The following is an 18082-nucleotide window of genomic DNA, read 5'->3' on the forward strand; positions in this document are numbered from 1 at the left end:
GACTTGTAGAAATAATGTATGTATCTAATTCTTTCATAGAAGTATCCCCAGGTTTCCTAAACATTCCCCTCCCAGTGGCATTGTCAGTGCCCTCGATTAGTTACTAAAATTTGAAAAAGGATCATTTCAGAGACATGGATGTTGGTGTCATTTCTATTGTTAGTAATATCCCTAATAACCATAGTCTTTTTTAAAGGAGTGTGCTCCCCAACACTGAAAGTATTTCAATGGGCTTCCAGGAATTCTCTGGAAAGTGTTCCTGTTTTGAGTGAGACATCAGACTACTCAGGACTTGGCAAACTAAGGCCCTTAGGTCAAATCCAGCCTGACGCTTGTTTTCTTAAATGAAGTGGAATATAGCCATGTTTTTTCACTCACTGACATATCATATATGGGTGCTTTCACACATAGTCAAGGAGTTGTGACAGAGACCTTATGGCCTGCAAAGCCTAAAATATTTACTATCTGTCTGTTCCCTAGACTAGATGATTGTTCAAATTTATTCTATCACTTGAATTTAGGGTCTGCAATGTAGGTTGTTTAATAATCTTCCTTTGCGTTCTTCATCTGGGACATGACTACATTAGACTAGACTGAAGGAGATAATTTTCTCATTAAAATTATCCTGTTTTTCAATGTTAAAACCAGTTGCTGTTGAGTTGATTCCAACTCATGGAAACCTCACGTGTGTCAGAGTAGAAATGTATTCCACAGGGTTTTCAATGGATGGTTTTTTTCAGATGTAAATTGCCAGGCCTTTCTTCTGAGGAAGCCCTGGGTGGACTTGAACTTTCAACCTTTTGGTTAGTAGCTGAGGATATTAACCATTTACACTACCCAGGGACTCCTTTTTAATATATAGCTACCATATACACACATGAGGTCTCCATGAATTAGAATTGACTCAATGGCAACTAAAAACAACAAAAAGTTGTTCTATTCACAACACGGGAATGGTAAGAAAGTTTAGATCCCACTAATTCTACTGGAAAACTTTAATGCAGAAGGTATCCCCCTAATCATAACTAATCAATCGTAGACATAACAAACTGCAGGATTAGACTCCTAAGAACGTTACATAGAGTACCCGACAGACTCTAATGTAAGTATGTTTAAATAATTCAGTGTGTGAAATAATCTAAAATATAAGACAATAAACAAGCATAATTCCAGAAATAAAACAGGTAGTAATTGAAATTAAAAACTCAGTGGAAAATACTACTAGAAAGAATTTTAAGAGTCTTGGAGTCCAGCATACACTTCCTAGGAGTTGCAGGGGGAGAGGGGAGAGAGAATGGAGGAGAAGCAATACTGAAAGAGAGAATGCGCAGAGAACGTTCAGAAATGATGAAAGATAGGAATTTTCAGTTCAGGAAGTACAAAACAAAATAAATAAAAATAAGTCCACGGTGTAGTAAAACTGTTGTTGTTGGATGCTGTTGAGTTGGTTCCGACTCGTAGCAAGCCTGTGTACAACAGAACGAAACACTGCCTTGTAGTCTTGCACCATCCTCACAATCATTGTTATGCTTGAGTCTGTTGTTGCAGCTACTATGCCAATTCATCTTGTTGAGGGCCTTCCTCTTTTTTGAAGACCCGCTACTTTACCAAGCATGATATCCTTCTCCAGGGACTGATTCTTCCTGATAACATGTGAAAAGTTTGTGAGATGTAGCCTTGCCATCCCTGCTTCTAAGGAGCATTCTGTTTGTACTTTTTCCAAAACAGATTTGTTCATTCTTTCGGCACACGATGGAATATTCAATATTCTTTGCCAACACCACAATTCAAAGTGTCAATTCTTCTTCAGTCTTCCTTATTCATTGTCCAGCTTTCCCACGCATATGAGCTGATTGAAAACACCATTGCTTGGGTCAGGCGCACTTTAGTCTTCAAGGTGACACCTTGGCACAGTGGTTAAGAGCTCGGCTGCTAACTGAAAGGTTGGGATTTTGAATCCAATCAGCCACTCCTTAGAAACCCTATGGGGAAGTTCTACACTGTCCTATAGTGTCGCTATGAATCAGGATCAACTCCACGGCAATAGGGGCTAGTAAAACTGCAAAACACCAAAGACAAAGGAACTATCTTAAAAGCAGCTAGGGAGCAGAGATGTCCACAGAAGAAGGCTGATTAATCTGATGGTGGGCCTCTGAACAGCAGCTCTGGAAGCCAGAAGACAGTAGAATAATATTGTCAAAGAGATGCATGAAAATAACTGTCAAATTAGAATCTAAATCCAGTTAAACCATCATTGAAGAGTGATGATGGAACAGGCATTTCAAAGACTGAGAGAAGTTCATCATTGTGGGTCTACACTGAAGATTTTAAAGGCTGTATTCAGGAATAAAACAATTAAATGCAATAGAAGATCTACCCAAATCTCAGATTGGTACAGTACAGATGTCATTATATCTTTTTGAGGTCAGAGAAGTGTTCACAGGCTGGACAGATAGACACGAAGGTAGCTAACGGTGAGTGCCTGGAGTTTTTTTTGGAGTTTGGCATTATCAGCCCTCAGAGTGATTTTCATCCCTGCGCTCGGCAGTGGGTTGCTGGCTTAGATACAGAACGCTTGCTGAAGTGAGGTTTTCTTTACCTTCATAAATTTGGGAAACTGATGGGAATCTGCTTGTTCATTTTCTCCCTAAGCGGAAGGGAGAAGATTTTATAAGAAAAGTCTTTTTCAGCAAATTTCATGTATTTTTTTTTAACCTCTCATTTTTTTTCCCTCAGTTGTAACACGTCTACATGAAATTGGCCACAGGAAGGAAGCCCTGTTCAAGAAGCTATTTTTTGAACATCCCTTTATACTCGATTTCACAACAAGCATACATTTATGTGAAGAGACTGAGACTTCATGCCCTCAATGGCAGCTATAATTTGGAAGTCAAATGCTAAAAGGAAGCAGTTCTAGCTTGTGTGTGATTCCCAAAGGTACGAATTAAATACTTACCTAAAGAAAGAAACTTTCAGAACTAAGAGTCCAAATACTTCTAGAAATAATCCTGGAGTGGGAGGTCAACAAATGAGATTCTACAATGGGGAAGTTAAGAGTTTGGAGAAGGAGCACAAAAAATAGAATGACCCAACCACTGGGGGGCTGGGGTACCAGTGAGCTGGGTTCACTGTTTTCAGAAGTATTCATTTGCTTGGAATGGGGATCCCGGGGTCTTTTGTTTATGGCACTAAAGAAAATACAGCCTTGGCATCTTATATACTACTGTCAATGAGTCACTACAATGCTTGTGCTGGTCCACAGAGGTGCAGCGGAGGATAAAGCTCCAACCTACCCATCTGTCTTGCCTTTGTAAGCATGCATAGAGTTGGCATTAGTCATTAAGTTAGTGTTAATCATTTAAGTTGCAGGCACAATAGAAATCATCTTGGCATCTTGTCCCCTGCGTCCCATCATTATTCATATTCCTGCCTTTCTCATCTCTGTTCCACATCTCTCTCTCATGTCTTTCTCTCTCCCTTCTTCTTCTTCTTTTCCTCCTTGTCCTTCTCATCTTCTTCCTCATCCTTCTCCTCCTTTTTCTTCTTATCCCTCCCCTACCTTGTTCCTTTCCTTTGTGGTATCTGCACAATCTTTAATCCTATATCCATTTGTTTCATGTCTGTCTCCCCTATTGTCCTACAGACTTCATCTTCTTGCTCTCCACTGTATTCCTAGAACCTGGAAAGGAGTCTTGGCTAAATTATCCTCAGAATGAAAAATTCTCTCCTTTCATCCTTTCTTCCCACTTGCAGGCCATGTATTAATCCAATAAAAGAGTAAAAAATACTGACACACTATTCTAGCATCAGGGGCTTCCTGGTGTGCTCAGAGGCAGCTCGTACACCAGACTTTATGGGACACTATGCTGTGGGCAGGCGCCGGTCTCTGTGGGGCTGCCAGAAAGCAAGGCTTTGTGAAGGCCCTGCTTCCAGGCATGTCACCAGCCTCTCAGTGAGCCCTGCCTCCTGGTGACCTCTTGACTCCAACCAAGGGGCTACTGAGTTCCTCAGCTTTGTCCTTAGAGAGCCTGTGGGCCTTCTCTTCTGGTTGCTTCTATTTTCTTGGTGAACCAGGAACAAGAACAAGGAGGTGTTGGGGGCTTAAGGAGTGAGAAGAATGTATGAGAGTGTCTAGGGGAGTGGGAAAGCACTAGAGAGATGTGCAGGTGGCTGCAGCAGGAAACCCTGAGGTCAAGGTCATGATGAAAAAGAGGTCAGCCAGCACAGTTATGTGTCCTTCTCTGTGGTGCTCAGCTACTGGGAACCAGTGTGGAGAGAGCCAGGGTGGCATGTAACCAGAACTGGAGTTTGTTCACTGGGTGAGACTCTGTGGGAAAATGTTCCCTTCCTTTTCTGCAGAATGGGTGGGACGGCCCACTGCTGAGGGATGGTGGTTGCTTTGGAGATGGGCAAGGAGCTCATGTACAGACACTAGCTCAGAACATTCTCATCAGAACCCAGATAAACTGCACCAGGCGTTAATTTAGAAATCTCATCTGCAATGCACCTTCCTTCAAGGCCACCTTTGTTTAAATCTCAGCTCAGGCAACATGTGGCAGGAAGGAGGTGAAAGGCAGGTGGGGAGTGAACAAGGAAAGACCCAGGACCTTTGCCCCAGCCCTGCCGCAGGCCTGATTCCCCTACTAGAGAATAGTGTTTGAACAGAGAACTTACTACACGTGGTATTTTTAAATTTGTATTGTGGCAAAATATACGTAACAAAGCATTTCAACCATTTTTAAGTGTACAATTTAGTGACGTTAACTACAGTCACCATATTGTTCAACCATCACCACGGTTTCCAGATTTTCTCAACACTCTTAACAAAAACTCGGTGCCCTTTAAGCACACCCCATTGGGCCCACCAACTCCCGGTAACCACTGACGAACTTTGGTTTTTATGCATTTTCCTATTCTTACATTTCATATAGCGGAATCATACAATATGTGTCCTTTTGTGTATGACTTATTTCACTCAGCATAATGCTTTCAAGGTTCTTCCATGTCATAGCATGTGCCAGAACTTCATGTCTCTTTATGGCTGAGTAATATTCCATACTACACACAACCTTGACCTCTAAGGCAAAGTCCTATTATCGTTATACTCATGGCAATTGCGTGAGTGTCTAAGAGCTTAGCAGATGGGGGCTCATGGAAGTTCAAGTCCTCAGGAAACTTCCAGGCCGGTTGTAAATGGATGGGCTGGGGCAGGAACGCAGCAGCACAGGATAGTTAATCAGCCCAGAAGTTGTTTCCTACACAGACGGAGTGGACCTGACTATGTGTGGTCTGTCTGCCCTCTGATGACAAGCAGTGGGGAAGCCCAGCCTGGGAGACCAGTAAGCCCAGTTTCTGTCTGCTGCGGATTGCTTCTGACAGGTATGTTCTCGAGTGCCTTTTAAGGCCATGGCTGTGACTCAGGCCACCCAAGGGACTCCCCAGTTTCCTGCTAGGGGAGGTCCCGCTGATGGGAAGTGCTGCCTGATACCCAGTTTCCTTTCTTATCAGTCTCATTTGCATCCTACTGCTCTGGTATTTAAAGATGGTCAGAAAAAGCCCTTCCTAGGGATTTCTGGTGCTTTGGGCTTTTGCTCCTGGGACCTTTCAGAGGGGGATCCATGAGAAGAGCAGGTGTCCTCAACCTGGAAGATTTCCCAGCTGAGGCTTGAGCTGAGGCAGTGGCAGGTCAACAGTGCCCCCTGCCTGACTCATTCCCACCCCCCAGGACAACAGCACACAGTCATTTTAGAGACCACCAGGCCCATCATCAGGACTCTACATCGGGTCATCTCATGCGGCAGGCTCCTGCCTCTGTCCCCTGCTGAGAGAGTCTTCCACCTCTGAAAAAGAACTTGTCTGCTACAGACCAGTGCTAAATAGGCCACTGAGGTTTGGGGCAGGGTGAAGGTTGGGGAGTGGAGGGAGAAGGGAGTGACGGGAAAGAGCTTCAAAGGAAACTGAACCAGAAGGAAGACATGTAACTCAGAGATTATCAATGAGCAGTGATTCCGCCCCCCAGGGCCATGTCTGGGGGTATTTTTAGTTGTCACCGTGGGGGAGGAGGGTTATTACTGGCAGCTTTTTTTTAGTGAGTAAAGGCCAGAGATGCTGCTAAATGTCCTACAATGCCCAGGACACAGGACAGCCTCCCCCTCCACCCCACCCCTTCCAACAGAGAATGTTGCAGCTTCCAATGTCAACGGTGCTGAAGTGGAGAAGCCCTGATGGAACTGGAAGGACTGGCTGAGGCCTGGAGTTTGAGGGGACCTTTATCTCCGAATGAGCCCTACGGGAACAACACTCATGGGACTCAGAATTTCTCCAGGGGACAGAACTCCATTTTTTCCCTGAGCTGCAAAGTGCATGATGTGGCCCGTCAGCCTTTAGGAAACGTTGGTATTCAGGCTCTGGGCTCTCTGTCTGAGTCTTTCCTTCTCCACGAAGAATCCTTTTCGATTTCCCCTTATCCAAACAGGAAAGGGTCCATCAGTCACTTTCCCCTTAACACAAATGATTTTATACCCTACATTGCCACTCTTTAGATAGTCACAGGTGGACATGTTTCTCTAACGGTGCTGTGAAAGTTCTGTCTGGTGCTTTAGCCCTCTCTTCACTAGGGCTCCCGGTGGCCCTGGCGACAGCTCACCCAGTGTCTGCCTGGTTAGTGCATGTCCACTAACTCAGCACAGAGGGCTCAGTCCTATGGTGGCCTACCTTCCAGCTCTTCACGGGGTCTGTGGTAGGTGAGCACAAACATGTAGGCAGGTTTCTGCTTTGCTAGACTTTCTAGGTGGAATACAAGGACCTGACCACCATGGCAGTGAGGAAAGGAAGTTGGGGTAGGAGCAATCAATAAGGGGAGAGGCAGGTCTGGGCGTTCAAGGAAATCCACAAGTCAGGACTGGATGGGTGTAGGCATTTGTGGGGAAGAACAAAGACCCTGAAAATTGTCATTCAGCCTGTACTTGTGGAGTGAAGACAATAGTCTCCTCTTGGTGGGTAATAGGGGCAGCACCACTCGTTGGGGATGACCAGTCATAAGGATGGTGCCAGCACCCCGAGCTATTTCCAACGGTGGGTGGTGATCTTCTGGAAGCGAGATTGGAGCGGTGTGTCTGGTAGTGATGTTTCCTCTCCCTTCCACATGTGTCACCCCATAGTGGGCATTACTCACATAGGACCCTTCTTCTTCAGGAGTGCCCATGATGTGAATTTCAGCCAGATTTAATCAGGAAACAAAAGATGAGGGATGGGGTTCTTGTGTGTATACACAAGATGGCTGAGGCTATGGGTCTGGGATGCCTATTGGGGAACACAGTTTGGAAAGTACATCCTGACATGGCAGCTAAGAACCAAACCCTTGTGAGCATGTGGTCAGACCCCGCTAATAAGAAGAGAAACTGAGAGCCTCAGCCAATGAGTGGGAGGTGTGCCACGGTGGGGCCGGGAGCATGGGGATGATGGAAAGCATCAGGAAAACTCTGAAAATTCTCAGAATGTTTTGCTTTCACTCACTTCTATTTAGAGGAATCCTCTGGCAAAATGAAATTGAAATCTCACTTCCCCACTGGTGGCCTCCCGGTGCCTGTGTATGTGGACATGCCCTTGCTTACAGACTCCTATTGGTTGCATGTGCCGATGCTGTTATGGGGAGTCAGCTTTGCTGAGGTATCATTTACATACTATAAAATTCGTTAATTTTAAGTGTACAACTTGATGAATTTTGACAGATGTGTATAGTTATGTTACCATTGCAATCATGATGTCGAATATCTCCACCATCCCCAAAAGTTCCCTCATGGCCCTTTGCAGTTAACCCCTTCCATCTACCCCAGGCCTCCTGGCAACTATCAGTCTGCTTTCAATCACTGTGGTTTTGGTTTTTCAGTTAGCAGCTGAGGATGTTAACAATTTGCACCACCAGGGATGTGTTTGTATATAATGTATATAAATTATTTTGTGTCTCACCTCTTAAATTTAATATAATGCTTTTAAGATTCAGACATATTGTTCCATGTACCAGTAGTTCATTCCTTTTATTGCTGAATAGTATTCCTTTGTGTGGATATATCACATATTGTTTATCCATTCACCAGTTGATGAACATTTGAATTGCTTCTAGTTTTTGGAGATTATGAATAAAGCTGCCATAAGTATTTTAGAGGATCCCTGGTGGCACAGTGGTTAAAGCACTCAGCTGCTGGTAAAAGGTTGGTGGTTCGAACCTACTAGCCACTCTGCAGGAGAAGGGTGAATCAATGTGCTTTCACAAAGACTACAACCTTGGAAACCCTGTGGGGCAGTTCTACTCTGTCCTATACGGTCGCTATGAGTCAGAATCAACTCAATGGCCATGGGTTTGGTTTTGGTTTAAGCATTTGTTTACATAATGTAGACGTGTGTTTTCATTCTTCTGGGTAAATACCTAGGAATGGAATTGCTGGACCATGTGGTCAGTTTATGTTTAACTTCTTAAGAAACTGCCAAAATATTTTCCAAAGTGGCTGTACCATTTTGTATTCCCACCAGCTGTGTATGAGAGGTTCAGTTGCTCCACATCTTTGCCAAGACTTGGCACTGTGTGTCTTTTTAACTTTAACCATTCTAGTGATCACGTAGGTATATCTCATTGTGGTTTAATTTGTATTTCTCTGATGGCCAATGATGTTCTCATGCGCTTGTATGCCAACTGTATATCTTCTTTGATGAATTGTCAAATCATTAGCCCGTTTTTAAAAATTAGGTTGTTTGTTTTCTTATTATTGAGTCACAAGAGATTTTTATATACTCTAGAAACAAGTTCTTTGTCAGATATATATTTTGCAAATATTCTCTGTGACTTGCCTTTTCATTTTCTTAGTAGTGTCATCTGAATAGCAAAATTTTATTTGATCAATTCGATTTATCGATTTTTTCTTTTATAGTTTATGCTTTCTGTGTCCTATTTAAAACTTTTTGTCTAACCTGAGATCACTTACAGCATGTTTATTCTATGCTCCTGGGAGTGCCTGGTGGGTGGGCCACAGGCTGATCCATCTGTAATCCCCACGTCCTTTCCTCCCCCTTGGTAGTACCAGGCTCCTGTTGGTCTTCCTGATTCTCCTGTGTCTTGCTTTGTTTATCCCTCCATTACTTCCATCCTTTCTCAAATGTACACTTTAAAAAATGTAACTTCGATAAAATGTATATAACATAAAATTGGCCATTTTAACTCTTTTTTTTGTGTACAGTTTAGTGGCATTAATTATATTCACCTTGTTGTGCTACTATCACCAGTATTTATTTATAAAACTTTTTCATCACCCCAAACAGAAATTCAGTGCCTGCTAAGTAATGACTCCCCTTTCCCCCTGTCCCGAACCCCTAACCTCCTTCCTCTGTCTATGAATTTGCCTATTCTGGTTACTTCATGTAAGTGGGATCACTAAATGCAGACTTTTAAATTCCCTCTTCTTCTATTTCTTTCAAATCTTGCCCATTTACCCCTAGAAAACCAGCCTGCTCTTTATGAAGAGCAACCCCTCACAACATCGTTTCTCAGACTGATAAGCTAAGAGGGGTGTTAGTGATAAAAGTGGTTTTAAAGCAAAGAAAACTGTAAGCTTTGAAGTGAGACACTAGAGATAAGAGCTAGCTGGTAACAACAACCATGAGTACTTCTGAAAGTGACCAGATGTCCACCTGAAATCGTGCCAAAGTTGGTGTGTACTTGCTTGTCTTTCTCTAATTACATCTTTTTGTCAAGTATTTGCAATTGAGACAAGTACTTGTGTAGGCAGAATAACAGTCCCCCAAAGATGTCCACATCCCAATCCCCAGAACCTGTGAATGTATTAGGTTGCACGGTATCTTAGGCTGGGTTCTCTAGAGAAGCAAAACCAGTAAAGCATATAAATACATATACAGAGAGATTTATACCAAGGAAATGGCTCACGAGGTTGTAGAGGCTGTAACATCCCAAGTCTGTGGATCAGGATAGAGGCTTCTCCTGATTCACATAGCTGCAGGGGCTGATGAACTCAAGATCGGCAGGTCAGAGAGCAGGGCTCTCGCTCACAGCCTGGGAAAATCAATGAATCCCAAGATTGGCAGACAAGACCAAAAGTAAGCTGCTAGTTCAAGTCCCAAGAATCAGGGGTCAGATGAACTGACCTTAAAATAGTGTGATTATTCTGGATTATCCTGATGGGCCCAGTGTAATCAAAAACCAAACCAAACTCATTGTCATCGAGTTGATCCCGGGCCATAGTGACCCTACAGGATAGAAGAGAACTGGCCCATGGGGTTTCCAAGGCTGTAATCTTTATGGAAGCAGACTGCAACATCTTTCTTCTGTGGAGAGGCTGGTAGGTTCAAACCGTTGACCGTTAGGTTAGCAGGCGAGCGCGTAACTACTGTGCCACGAATCACAAGGGCCCCTAAAAGTGGAAGCGGGAGGCAGGGGAGAGAGTCAGAGGGAGACGTGAATATGGAAGAACAGTCAGAGAGATATGACGTTACTGGCTTTGAAGATATTAGAAGCTGTAAAAGGCAAGGAAACGAGTTCTTCCCTGGAACTTCCAGTAAGGGCTGCAGCCCTACTGACACCTTGGTTTTAGCCCAGGGAGAGCTGGGGTAGACTTCTTATCTACCAGACTGTAAGGTAATAAATTTGCATTGTTTTAAGCCTCTAATAGTTTGATAATTTGTTACAGTAGCAATAGAAAACATATACATTACTTAGCCATTTCTTGCTCATTTTTTCCCTTCCTTGTTTCTTAGAATGGTAACAGAACTGCATTGCAAACTTACCTGTTTTCCTTTCACGTACTCTGAGAGTTTACCCACTGTTTTAAAGATTGTTTTTACAAGTAGAAAACAACTGCAATGGAATTTTTTTGGCATAACCTATGATTAAATTGACATTTTTTTCTATCTGAATCTGTGTGACACAATGCCAGATTATACAGGCATTCTTTAGACATATTACTAAAACTCACTGAAGACCACTGAACTTACAAAATGTCAAAGAAAAGTTGGTTATGTGCTAGAGAGAAGCACTTTATTCTGTGTTATTATGGAGGACAGGCCTTATTTCAATATTTGGATATTAAGTTGGAACAGATTTTGTCAAAACTCAACAGAGAATTTGCTAACCATTAAACTGCTAAAAAAAAAATGCTTTATGAGATAGCAAATTTCTTTTTACTGGAATAATTCAAAGAAGCTGTCAAGGGTGTTATGGAGGGGATTCCTGCCAGGGTGGGAATTTATGTGAGGTCACTCCTACAGTCCTTTCCAACACAAAGATGGTGAGATTTGATAATCTTGTAGAGCCTGAAATCTTGGTTTTCTTGCTCTGATGGCCCAATGCCCCATCCCAGTTGTCCGGTTCTTCCAGAGAAATAGATCATGGGAAATTAGGGCTGGAAGGGTCCTTGGGAACTCAGCTTGCTCTTTTTACAGATGTTGAGTTGATTAGTCCAAGGTCACACAGCTAGTCAATGGCAAGGGCAGAACTGGAACCCGGCTTTCTGATCTTTCTAGCTGCTCAGTTGTCTGGATCAATCACACCCATGCTACCAACCTGCAAACTAGACTTGTTATTCTTTTCCTTGCCAGCCTTGTCATCTTTTGGGGACTGTGAGGAAAAATGGGGCCAGCCATCATTTCCAATTTCTTTTCCTTACTTTTCTCCTTAGCTCTCATTGATCCTGGGAGCCTGTCACCACATTTCTTTCCTGTTATCAATTCTTCTAATCCTTATTAAAAAAAAAATTTTTTTGCGGTAAAATATATATAACAACAAGTGTACCATCTTAACCATTTTAAGTGTACAATTCAATGACATTAATTACATTCCCCATGTTGTGCTACCATTACCACCATCCATTTCCAAAAGTTTTTCATCACCCCAACAGAAACTCATTGCTCTTTCAGCAATAACTCCGCATACTCCTTCGTCCTAGATCCTGGTAACTTCTAATAAACTTTGGTCTCTATGCATTTGCCTATTTTAGTCTTTTCTTTTAAGTGGGATTATAGAGTATTTGTCCTTTTGTGTCTGACTTATTTCACTCAGTATAATGTTTTCAAGGTTCATCCATGTCGCAGCATGTTTCAGTACTTTGTACCTCTTTATGGTTGAATTCTAACCCCCATTTTTGGTGGGGAGGCCAATATGTATACCATGACTGTCTGGGTCTTGGAGTTAGTCTGTTAACTCCAGGAAATACTTTCAACCTTTAAACTGAGATTTGCTAAGCCATGATCACAATTAAGTAAAAATTATACGGGAAAGGAGCAGCAGAAAGTGCGAACAGTTGACTTGTTAGAGTGGCGGGAATGAGGAGTGATTTGCTTTCTTCCTTTTACGTTTTTCAGTATTGTTGTGTCATTAATTTTTAATTAATTACAAACTGCTGTGAGAAATATACCTAACTGTGTACAGGCTCCACTCTTTATCTTTTAGGTCAGAAAAATAATGCTTGAGAGCAGAAGGCTGCACAGCTGTTGCATCTGCTAAGTGTGAATGAAATTTAGAAAATAAAAGTGAGATTACTTAACATTGTTTGGGAAATGTTAGTCATTGTAATTAGGAAAGGGAAGCCAGACTTATAAACACAGGGAAAGAACAGCCCCTTTTTGTGGATGATGTAAGTACATGTATCATCATACTAGTTAATAACTGATATTAATAACAATAAGGGAGGTCCATAGGTTGGCCAGTTATAAAACAAGTACTCAGGAGTCAATGTCTTCTTTTTAAACTAATGATGATAATTAGAAAATGTAACAGAAAAAAGATCCCATTCACAATAACAACAAAATGCATGCAAAACCTAGGGAAAAATTCACGAAAATTGTGCAGGACCCCAAATGAAAAGAATTGAAGATGCTCTACTACAGGACGTAAAAGATACTTCGTTCTTGGGTTGTTGTTGTTAGGTGACATCGAGTCAGTTCTAACCCTTAGCAACTACATGTACAACAAAACGAAGCACTGCCCAGTCCGGTGCCATCCTCACAATCATTATGCTCGAACCCATTTGTGATGATTAAGGTTGTGTTGTCAACTTGGGTGGGCCATGATTCTAAGTGGTTTGGCAGTCATATGATGTTGTGATCACTTCCATGATGAGATTTTATGTAATGTGATTACCTCCGTGATGGGATCTGCTGTGAGTAGCCAATCAGTTGGAAGGGAGTTTCCTTGGCCATGAGGCCTGCATCAAGTGTAAGTGGACATTCTGGCAAGGCTCATGGGCTTTTGCTTACTCTAGATCCTGCAGCTGGCTCCTGTTTGTCTGACCTCCTGTTCTTGGGACTTGAGCTAGCAGCTTACCTGGTGGTCTTGCCTGCTAATCTTGGGATTCTTCAGTCTTCTCAGCCTGTGAGCAAGAGCCCTGCTCTTTGACCTGCTGATCTTGGGTTCACCAGCCCCCATGGCTACGTGAATAAGGAGAAGCCTCAATCCTGATCTACAGACTTGGGACGTTCCAGCCTCTACAACTTTGTGAGCCGTTTCCTTGATATAAATCTCTCTCTCTTTATATTCGTGTGCTTTACTGGTTTTGCTTCTCTAGAGAACCCAGCCTAAGACAAAAGTGTTGCAGCTGCTGTGTCAGTCCATCTCATCAAGGGTCTTCCTCTTTTTTGCTGACCGTCTGCTTTAGCAAGCATGATGTCCCTCTCCAGGGAGTGGTCCCTCCTGATAACATGTCCAAAGTATACGAGTCTCACCATCATTACTTCTAAGGAGCATTCTGGCTGTTCTTCTTCCAAGACAGATTTGTTTATTCTTCTGGCAGTCCGTGGTATATTCAGTATTCTTTTCCAAAACCATAGTTGAAAGGTATCAATTCTTTGGTTTTCCTTATTCATTGTCCAGCTTTGGCACGCATACGAGGAGACTGAAAATACCATGGCTTGTGACATGTCCCGGGGTTAGCAACCAATGTCACAAAACAATATGTGTACTAATTGTCTAATGAGAAACTAGTTCACTCCATAAACCTTAATCTAAAATAGAGTAAAAAAAATTAAGGAAAGAAAATACCATGGCTTGGGTCAGGCGCACTTTAGTCCTCAAGGTGACATCTTTGCCTTTGAACACTTTAAAGTGGTTTCTTGTGGCAGATTTGCCCAATGCAATGTGTCATTTGATTTCTTGACTGTTGCTTCCATGGGTGTTGACTGTGGATCCAAGTGAAATGAAATCCTTGACAACTTCAATATTTTCTCCATTTATCATGATGTTGCTTATTTGTCCAGTTGTGAGGATTTTTGTTTTCTTTATGTTGAAATGCAATCCATACTGAAGGCTGTCTTTGATCTTCGTCAGTAAGTGCTTCAAATCCTCTTTGCTTTCAAGCAAGCAAGGTTGTGTCATCTACATATGGCAAGTTGTTAATGAGTCTTCCTCCAGCCTTCATGCTCCGTTCTTCTTCATATAGTCCAGCTTCTTGGATTGATACGTTTCAACAAACGGATGCAGCGATGGAAGTACTCACTCATTTATGCCAAGAAATTTGGAAAACAACTTCCTGGGCGACTGACTGGAAGAGATCCATATTTGTGCCCATGCCAAAGAAACGTGACCCAACAGAAGGCAGAAATTATCGAACAATATCATTCATATCACATACAAGTAAAATTTTGCTGAAGATTATTCAAAAGCATTTGCAGCAATACATCGACAGGGAACTGCCAGAAATTCAAGCTGGATTCAGAAAAGGACACAGAACGAGGGATGTCATTGCTGATGTCAGATGGATCTTGGCTAAAAGCAAAGGATACTGGAAAGATGTTTACCTGTGTTTTAATGACTATGCAAAGGCATTCAACTATGTGGACAACAAATTATGAATAACATTGCAAAGAATGGGCATCCTAGAACACTTAATTGTGCTTGTGAGGAACCTGTACATAGACCAAGAGGCAGTTGTTTGAAAAGAACAATGGGATACCGAATGGTTTAAAATCAGGAAATGTGTGTGTCAGCGTTGTGCCCTTTCACCATATTTATTCAGTCTTTTTGCTGAGCAAATAATCTTGGGTAGAAAGATTATTCTCCATAAATTAAAAATTTAAGGTAATTCTAAGCAAATTACCAATGAGCTTTTAATTTTTTAAAAATCACAATTATTCTAAAATTATCTATAAGACTAAACATGGGCGGCTGGCCAGGAAATGTGTGTGTGTGTGTGTGTATGCAAGTGTGTGTATGCAAGTGTGTGTATATGTGTTTGTCTAGCTTAAAAAATATTTTAAAATTTATATACATAACTTTTTTTTTGCGTGTGCAGTCCTTTGAGTTTTGACAATTGTATAGGGTTGTGTAACCACCACAACCAGGACATAGAGCAGTTCCATTTTCCCCCAAATTCCCTTGTGCTCCTCTTTTGTAGTCAAACCCTCCTTCTACTCTTAATTCGTGACAACCGCAGGTCTGTTCTGTCTCTATGGTTTTGCCATCTCAAGAATATCATATAAATGGAATCATACATAATATAATATTTTGTGCCTGGCTTCTTTCACTTGCCTTAATGTATTTGAGATTCATCTATGTTGGATCCAAGTTGTTCCTTTTTGTTGTTGTGTAGGATTCCATTGTATGGATGTACCACAGTTTATCTGTTCATCCACTAGAGGACCTTTCAGTTTTTACTGATTTTGTATAATGCTGCTATAAGTTTTATATACAGATTTTTGTGTGGACCTAAGTTTTAATTTCTCTAGGGTGAGAGTGACTATCCTAGCCTTATTCACAAACTGAGGGGAAAAGAAGCCTTTCAGCACTAAGTATAATGTTAACTTTTTTGTTGATGTCTTATCAGGTTACAGAAGTTCTCTTCTATTTCTAGTTTGCTGAGAGTTTTTATCACAAATGGGTAAGTATAGTCAAATGCATTTCCTGAGTCTGTTGAGATAATAATGTGTTTTTTTATTTCTTAGTCTGTTAATATGGTAGATTATATTGGCTGGTTTACAATTGTTTCACTAGCATTATATTCCAGGAGATCACGTCTTCTAGGGCATGATGTATTAACCTTGGTGCTGGCTTAGATTTACCAATATTTTTTTGAGGACTTTTGAATCTAAGTTCATGAGGGATATTGATCTGTAGTTTTCTTTTCTTGTATGGTCTTTTTCTGGTTTTGGTATGAGATTAATGCTGGACTCAATAAATGAGTCACTCAATGAAGTGTTCCCTCTTATTTTCTGGGAAATATTGTGTAAATTTGGGATTTTTCCTTTATTAAATGTTTGGTAGAATTTACCAGTGAAACCATCTGGGCCTGGAGTTTTCTTTCTTGGGGTGTTTTTTAACTGCAGACGCAATTTCTTTAGTAGACTGACTTAGGACTATTCAGGTTATCTATTTCTTTTTAAATTGATTTTGGTAGTTTGTGTCCTTAAACAAATTGGTCAGTTTCAGGTAAGTCGTTGAATGAAAGAATAAGTTATTATTCTTTCAATGTCTGTGGGATCTATAGTGATATCTAGTATTGTCTTCCTGATCTTGGTAATTTTTGTCTTTTCCCTTTTATTCTTGGTTAGTCTGCCTAGAGGTTTATCAGTTTTATTAATGTTTTTGAAGAGCCATCTCTTGGTTTCACTGATTTTCTCTCTTGGTTTTCTGTTTTCAGTTTCAGTGATACTTGTTCTTTATTATTTCCTTTTCTGCCTGATTTGGTTTAAATTGCTCTTTTTCTAGGTTCTTAAAGAGGAAGCTTAGTTATTTGTTTGAAAACTTTTTTTTTCTAATATAAGCATTTAATATCATAAACTCCCCGCTAAGCACTGTTTCATTGTATCCTACACATTTTGATGTGTTGTATTTTCATTTTCGTTCAGCTCAAAATGTTTTCTAATTTCCCTTGTGACTTACTTTTTGACCCAGGGGTTATTTAGAAGTGTGTTGTTTAGTTCCCAAATACTTGGGGGGGATTTTCCAACTATATTTCTGTCCTTGATTTCCAGTTTAAATCTGTTACGTTCAGAGAACATACTTTATATGATTTCATTTATTATAAATTTGTTAAGGTTTGTTATGTTACTCAGGATACGTTCTATCCTGTGAAAGTTCCATGTGCATCTGCAAAGCCTGTGTATTCTGCTGTCGTTGGGGGAGTGTTCTATTAATCTTCATTAGGTCAAGCTGGTTGATGGCGTTGTTCAGTGTATATTCTTGATGATTTTCTCTCTACTTGCTTTACCAATTACTGAGAGTGATGTGCTGAAGTCTCCACGTATAATTTTAGAATTTGTCTATTTCTCCTTTCAGTTCTACTATTTTTTCTTTACGTATTTTGAAGCTCGGTTAAGTACGTATGCATTTGGGTTATTATATCATCTTGAAGGCAATTCATCTTTTATCATTATGTATTACCTCTTCATATCTTGGTTATTTTCTTCGTTCTAAAGTCCGCTTTGTCTGATATTAGATAGCACTCCAGATTTCTTAAAAAAAAAAAAGCTTTATCGAGGTACAATTCATATACCATACAATTCACCCATTTAAAGTGTACAAGTCAGTGTTTTTAAGAATATCCACAGGCTACAAAACGATAACCTTGATCAATTTTTTTACATTTTTTGTCTCCCTTGAAGGAAACTTTGTACCTATTAGCAATCAATCCCTATTTCCCTCCCTGCTCCTCCTGACTCCAAAGTAACCACTACTCTACTTTCTGTCTCTCAGTTTTGGACACTTCATATAAATGGAATCATATAACATGTGGCCTTTTGTGACTGACTTCTTTCATTTGGCATAATGTTTTCAAGGGTCATCCATGTTGTAACATGTATTAATACTTCAACCTTTCAATGATTGAATAATATTCTGTCATATGGATAGACCACATTTTATGTCTCTGTTCATTGGTTGATGGACATTTGCGTTGTTTCCAATTTTTGGCTATTATAAATAAGGCTACAATGAATGCCCACGTACCAGTTTTTGTGTGGATGCATATTTTCCTTTCTCTTGGGCACATACCTAGGTGTGGAATTGCTGTAAAATGTGGTAATCTTGTGTTTAACTTTATGAGAAACTTTCTTTTGACTAGTGTTTCCATGCCATATATTTTTCCGTCCT

At 40.9% G+C, this 18082-nt stretch overlaps 1 long non-coding RNA gene across 2 annotated transcripts; it reads left to right on the forward strand.

The window, feature by feature from the left end:
* Positions 1–2741: 2741 nt before the first annotated feature.
* Positions 2742–14250, forward strand: LOC126065059 (uncharacterized). 2 transcript variants are annotated; one of them, XR_007514716.1, is made up of 4 exons: positions 2742–2937; positions 5264–5379; positions 6176–7668; positions 13263–14250. It is a non-coding gene; the product is annotated as an uncharacterized LOC126065059 (long non-coding RNA). The 2 variants fall into 2 exon arrangements; XR_007514715.1 differs by lacking the exon at positions 13263–14250 and having other exon boundaries at positions 6176–8042.
* The last annotated feature ends 3832 nt before the right edge of the window (positions 14251–18082 follow it).

This window comes from Elephas maximus, chromosome 21 (genome assembly GCF_024166365.1).
Source record: "Elephas maximus indicus isolate mEleMax1 chromosome 21, mEleMax1 primary haplotype, whole genome shotgun sequence".
Lineage (NCBI taxonomy): Eukaryota > Metazoa > Chordata > Mammalia > Proboscidea > Elephantidae > Elephas > Elephas maximus.